The 6,127-nt window shown below is 42.1% G+C and overlaps 1 non-coding gene across 1 annotated transcript; it reads left to right on the top strand.

Moving 5' to 3' along the window:
- The first annotated feature begins 5,249 nt into the window (after positions 1-5,249).
- Positions 5,250-5,357, top strand: LOC112718861 (small nucleolar RNA R71). The gene has a single exon (XR_003161188.1). It is a non-coding gene; the product is annotated as a small nucleolar RNA R71 (small nucleolar RNA).
- The last annotated feature ends 770 nt before the right edge of the window (positions 5,358-6,127 follow it).

Here is a 6,127-nt window from a genome sequence, read left to right as displayed (position 1 = left end):
AGAGATCTAGAGTGATCAAAAGATGAAAATACAATAGTAAAAGGTCCTACTTATAGAGAACTAGTAGCCTAGGGTGTACAGAGATGAGTAAATGACATAAAAATCCACTTCCGGGCCCACTTGGTGTGTGCTTGGGCTGAGCAATGAAGCATTTTCGTGTAGAGACTCCTCCTGGAGTTAAACGCCAGCTTTTATGCCAGTTTGGGGGTTTAACTCCCATTTTGGTGCCAGTTCCAGCGTTTAACGCTGGGATTTCTGAGGGTGACTTGGAACGCCGGTTTGGGCCATCAAATCTTGGGCAAAGTATGGACTATCATATATTGCTGGAAATCCCAGGATGTCTACTTTCCAATGCCGTTGAGAGCGCGCCAATTGGGCTTCTATAGCTCCAGAACATCCACTTCGAGTGCAGGGAGGTCAGAATCCAACAGCATTTGCAGTCCTTTTTAGTCTCTGAATCAGATTTTTGCTCAGGTCCCTCAATTTCAGCCAGAAAATACCTGAAATCACAGAAAAACACACAAACTCATAGTAAAGTCCAGAAAAGTGAATTTTAACTAAAAACTAATAAAAATATACTAAAAACTAACTAGATCATACTAAAAACATACTAAAAACAATGCCAAAAAGCGTACAAATTATCCGCTCATCACAACACCAAACTTAAATTGTTGCTTGTCCTCAAGCAACTAAAAATCAAATAAGATAAAAAGAAGAGAATATGCAATGAATTCCAAAAACATCTATAAAGATCAGTATTAATTAGATGAGCGGGGCTTTTAGCTTTTTGCCTCTGAATAGTTTTGGCATCTCACTCTATCCTTTGAAATTCAGAATGATTGGCTTCTTTGGGAACTTAGAATCCAGATAGTGTTAATGATTCTCCTAGTAAAGTATGATGATTCTTGAACATAGCTACTTATTGAGTCTTGGCTGTGGCCCAAAGCACTCTGTCTTCCAGTATTACCACTGGATACATACATGCCACAGACACATAATTGGGTGAACCTTTTCAGATTGTGACTCAGCTTTGCTAGAGTCCCCAACTAGAGGTGTCCAGGGTTCTTAAGCACACTCTTATTGTCTTGGATCACAACTTTATTTCTTTCTCTCCTTTTTTTTCGTTTTCTTTTCTTTTTCTCTCTTTTTTTTCGATTTTTTTTTCATTGCTTTTTCTTGCTTCAAGAATCATTTTTATGATTTTTCAGATCCTCAGTAACATGTCTCCTTTTTCATCGTTCTTTCAAGAGCCAACATTCATGAACCACAAATTCAAAAGACATATGCACTGTTTAAGCATACATTCAGAAAACAAAAATATTGCCACCACATCAAAATAATTAAACTGTTGTAAAATTCAAAATTCATGCAATTCTTTCCTTTTCAATTAAGCACGTTTTTATTCAAGAAAGGTGATGGATTCATAGGACATTCATAACTTTAAGGCATAGACACTAAGACACTAATGATCACAAGACACAAACATAGATAAACATAAGCACTAGAATTCGAAAAACAGAAGAATAAAGAACAAGGAAATCAAGGAACGGGTCCACCTTAGTGATGGCGGCTCTTTCTTCCTCTTGAAGATCCTATGGAGTGCTTGAGCTCCTCAATGTCTCTTCCTTTTCTTTGTTGCTCCTCCCTCATGATTCTTTGATCTTCTCTAATTTCATGGAGGATGATGGAATGTTCTTGATGCTCCACCCTTAGTTGTCCCATGTTGGAACTCAATTCTCCTAGGGAGGTGTTCAGTTGCTCCCAATAGTTTTGTGGAGGAAAGTGCATCCCTTGAGGAATCTCAGGGATCTCATGATGAGTGGGGTCTCTTGTGTGCTCTATTCTCTTCTTAGTGATGGGCTTGTCCTCATCAATGGGGATGTCTCCCTCTATGTCAACTCCAACTGAATAACAGAGGTGACAGATGAGATGAGGAAATGCTAACCTTGCCAAGGTAGAGGACTTATCCGCCACCTTATAGAGTTCTTGGGCTATAACCTCATGGACCTCTATTTCTTCTCCAATCATGATGCTATGGATCATGATAGCCCGGTCTATGGTAACTTCGGACCGGTTGCTAGTGGGAATGATTGAGCGTTGGATGAACTCCAACCATCCTCTAGCCACGGGCTTGAGGTCATGCCTTCTTAATTGAACCGGCTTCCCTCTTGAATCTCTCTTCCATTGGGCGCCCTCTTCACATATGACTGTGAGGACTTGGTCCAACCTTTGATCAAAGTTGACCCTTCTAGTGTAAGGATGTTCATCTCCTTGCATCATGGGCAAATTGAATGCCAACCTTACACTTTCCGGACTAAAATCCAAGTATTTCCCCCGAACCATAGTAAGATAATTCTTGGGATTCGGGTTCACACTTTGGTCATGGTTCTTGGTGATCCATGCATTGGCATAGAACTCTTGAACCATCAAGATTCCGACTTGTTGAATGGGGTTGGTAAGAACTTCCCAACCTCTTCTTCGGATCTCATGTCGGATCTCCGGATATTCACCCTTTTTGAGTGAAAAAGGGACCTCGGGGATCACCTTCTTCAAGGCCACAACTTCATAGAAGTGGTCTTGATGCACCCTTGAGATGAATCTTTCCATCTCCCATGACTCGGAGGTGGAAGCTTTTGCCTTCCCTTTCCTCTTTCTAGAGGTTTCTCCGGCCTTGGATGCCATAAATGGTTATGGAAAAACAAAAAGCAATGCTTTTACCACACCAAACTTAAAAGGTTTGCTCGTCCTCGAGCAAAAGAAGAAAGAAGAGAGTAGAAGAAGAAGAAAAGAGGAAGAAGGGAATGGCTTTGTGTTCGGCCAAAAGGGGAGAGAAATGGTGTTTAGGAATTATGAAAATGAAGGGGTGAAGGAGGGTTTATATAGGAGAAGGGGGAGGGTAAGGTCGGCCATTTGAGGGTAGGTTTGGGTGGGAAAGTGGTTTGAATTTGAATGGTGAGGTAGGTGGGGTTTTATGAAGGATGGATGTGAGTGGTGAAGAGAAAGATGGGATTTGATAGGTGAAGGGTTTTTGGGGAAGAGGTGTTGAGGTGATTGGTGAATGGGTGAAGAAGAGAGAGAGTGGTAGGGTAGGTGGGGATCCTGTGGGGTCCACAGATCCTGAGGCGTCAAGGAGAAGTCATCCCTGCACTAAATGGCAAACAAAATCACGTTTTTAGCCATTTCTGGTGTTAAACGCCGGGCTGGTGCCCATTTCTGGCGTTTAACGCCAGCTTCTTGCCCATTTCTGGCGTTTAACGCCAGTCTGGTGCCCCTTTCTGGCGTTAAACGCCCAGAATGGTGCCAGACTGGGCGTTAAACGCCCAACAGCTAACCTCATTGGCGTTTAATCGCCAGTGGGTGCGTCCTCCAGGGTGTGCTGTTTTTCTTCCTGTTTTTCATTCTGTTTTTGCTTTTTTGATTGATTTTGTGACTTCTTATGATCATCAACCTACAAAAAATATAAAATAACAAAAGAAAATAGTTATTTATAAAACATTGGGTTGCCTCCCAACAAGCACTTCTTTAATGTCATTAGCTTGACAAAGGACTCTCATGGAGCCTCAGAAATGCTCAGAGCTATGTTGGATCCTCCCAACACCAAACTTAGAGTTTGAATGTGGGGGTTCAACACCAAACCTAGAGTTTGGTTGTGGCCTCCCAACACCAAACTTAGAGTTTGACTGTGGGGGCTCTGTTTGGCTCTGTTTTGAGGGGAACTCTTCATGCTTCCTCTCCATGGTGATAGAGGGATATCCTTGAGCCTTAAACACCAAGGATTCTTCATTCACTTGAATGATCAACTCCCCTCTATCAACATCAATCACAGCCTTTGCAGTGGCTAGGAAGGGTCTGCCAAGGATGATGGACTCATCCATGCACTTCCCAGTCTCTAGGACTATGAAATCAGTAGGGATGTAATGGTCTTCAACTTTAACCAGAACATCCTCTACAAGTCCATGGGATTGTTTTCTTGAATTGTCTGCCATCTCTAGTGAGATTTTTGCAGCTTGCACCTCAGAGATCCCTAACTTCTCCATTACAGAGAGGGGCATGAGGTTTACACTTGACCCTAAGTCACACAAGGCCTTCTTGATGGTCATGGTGCCTATGGTACAAGGTATTGAAAACTTCCCAGGATCCTGTCTCTTTTGAGGCAGTTTCTGCCTAGACAAGTCATCCAGTTCTTTGGTGAGCAAAGGGGGTTCATCCTCCCATGTCTCATTTCCAACTAACTTGTCATTTAGCTTCATGATTGCTCCAAGGTATTTAGCAACTTGCTCTTTAGTGACATACTCATCCTCTTCAGAGGAAGAATACTCATCAGAGCTCATGAATGGCAGAAGTAAGTCTAATGGAATCTCTATGGTCTCAGTTTGAGCCTCAGATTCCCATGGTTCCTCATTAGGGAACTCATTGGAGGCCAGTGGACGCCCAGTGAGGCCTTCCTCAGTGGCGTTCACTGCCTCTTCTTCCTCCCACAATTCGGCCATGTTGATGGCCTTGCACTCTCCTTTTGGATTTTCTTCTGTATTGCTTGGAAGAGTACTAGGAGGGAGTTCAGTAATTTTCTTGCTCAGCTGACCCACTTGTCCTTCCAAATTTTTAATGGAGGACCTTGTTTCAGTCATGAAACTTTGAGTGGGTTTGATCAGATCAGAGACCATGGTTGCTAAGTCAGAGGTATTCTGCTTAGAACTCTCTGTCTGTTGCTGAGAAGATGATGGAAAAGGCTTGCTATTGCTAAACCTGTTTCTTCCACCATTATTGTTGTTGAAACCTTGTTGAGGTCTCTGTTGATCCTTCCATGTAAAATTTGGATGGTTTCTCCATGAAGGATTATAGGTGTTTCCATAGGGTTCTCCCATGTAATTCACCTCTTCCATTGAAGGGTTCTCAGGATCATAGGCTTCTTCCTCAGATAAAGCCTCCTTAGTACTGCTTGGTGCATTTTGCATTCCAGACAGACTTTGAGAAATCATATTGACTTGTTGGGTCAATATTTTGTTCTGTGCCAATATGGCATTCAGAGTGTCAATCTCAAGAACTCCTTTCTTCTGACTAGTCCCATTGTTCACAGGATTTCTTTCAGAAGTGTACATGAATTGGTTATTTGCAACCATTTCAATTAGCTCTTGAGCTTCTGTAGGCGTCTTCTTCAAATGAAGAGAGCCTCCAGCAGAGCTATCCAAGGACATCTTGGACAGTTCAGAAAGACCATCATAGAAAATTCCTATGATGCTCCATTCAGAAAGCATGTCAGAGGGACATTTTCTGATTAATTGTTTGTATCTTTCCCAAGCTTCATAGAGGGATTCTCCTTCCTTCTGTCTGAAGGTTTGGACTTCCACTCTAAGCTTACTCAATTTTTGAGGTGGAAAGAACTTTGCCAAGAAGGCATTGACTAGCTTTTCCCAAGAGTCCAGGCTTTCTTTAGGTTGTAAGTCCAACCATGTTCTAGCTCTGTCTCTTACAGCAAAAGGGAATAGCATAAGTCTGTAGACCTCAGGGTCAACCCCATTAGTCTTGACAGTGTCACAGATTTGCAAGAACTCAGCTAAAAACTGATGAGGATCTTCCAGTGGAAGTCCATGGAACTTGCAATTCTGTTGCATTAGAGAAACTAATTGAGGCTTAAGCTCAAAGTTGTTTGCTCCAATGGCAGGGATAGAGATGCTTCTCCCATAGAAATCGGGAGTAGGTGCAGTAAAGTCACCCAGCACCTTCCTTGCATTGTTGGCATTGTTGTTTTCGGCTGCCATGTGTTCTTCTCCTTTGAAGAATTCGGTCAGGGCCTCTAAAGAGAGTTGTGCTTTGGCTTCTCTTAGCTTTCTCTTCAAGGTCCTTTCAGGTTCAGGGTCAGCCTCAACAAGAATGCCTTTGTCTTTGCTCCTGCTCATATGAGAGAGAAGAGAACAAGAAATGTGGAATTCTCTATGTCACAGTATAGAGATTCCTTGAAGTGTCAGAGGAAAAGAAGAGTAGAAGACAGAAGTAGAAAATTCGAACTTATCAAAGAAGATGGAGTTCAAATTTTGCATTAAGGAATAGTGTTAGTCCATAAATAGAAGGATGTGAGAAGAAGGGAAGTGATTTTCGAAAATTAAGTAAAAATTTTGAAAACATTTTT

This window comes from Arachis hypogaea, chromosome 10, assembly GCF_003086295.3.
Source record: "Arachis hypogaea cultivar Tifrunner chromosome 10, arahy.Tifrunner.gnm2.J5K5, whole genome shotgun sequence".
NCBI classification, from domain to species: Eukaryota; Viridiplantae; Streptophyta; class Magnoliopsida; order Fabales; family Fabaceae; genus Arachis; species Arachis hypogaea.
Note: the sequence above shows the minus strand (reverse complement) of the source record. Positions and strands in the feature narration are given on the sequence as shown.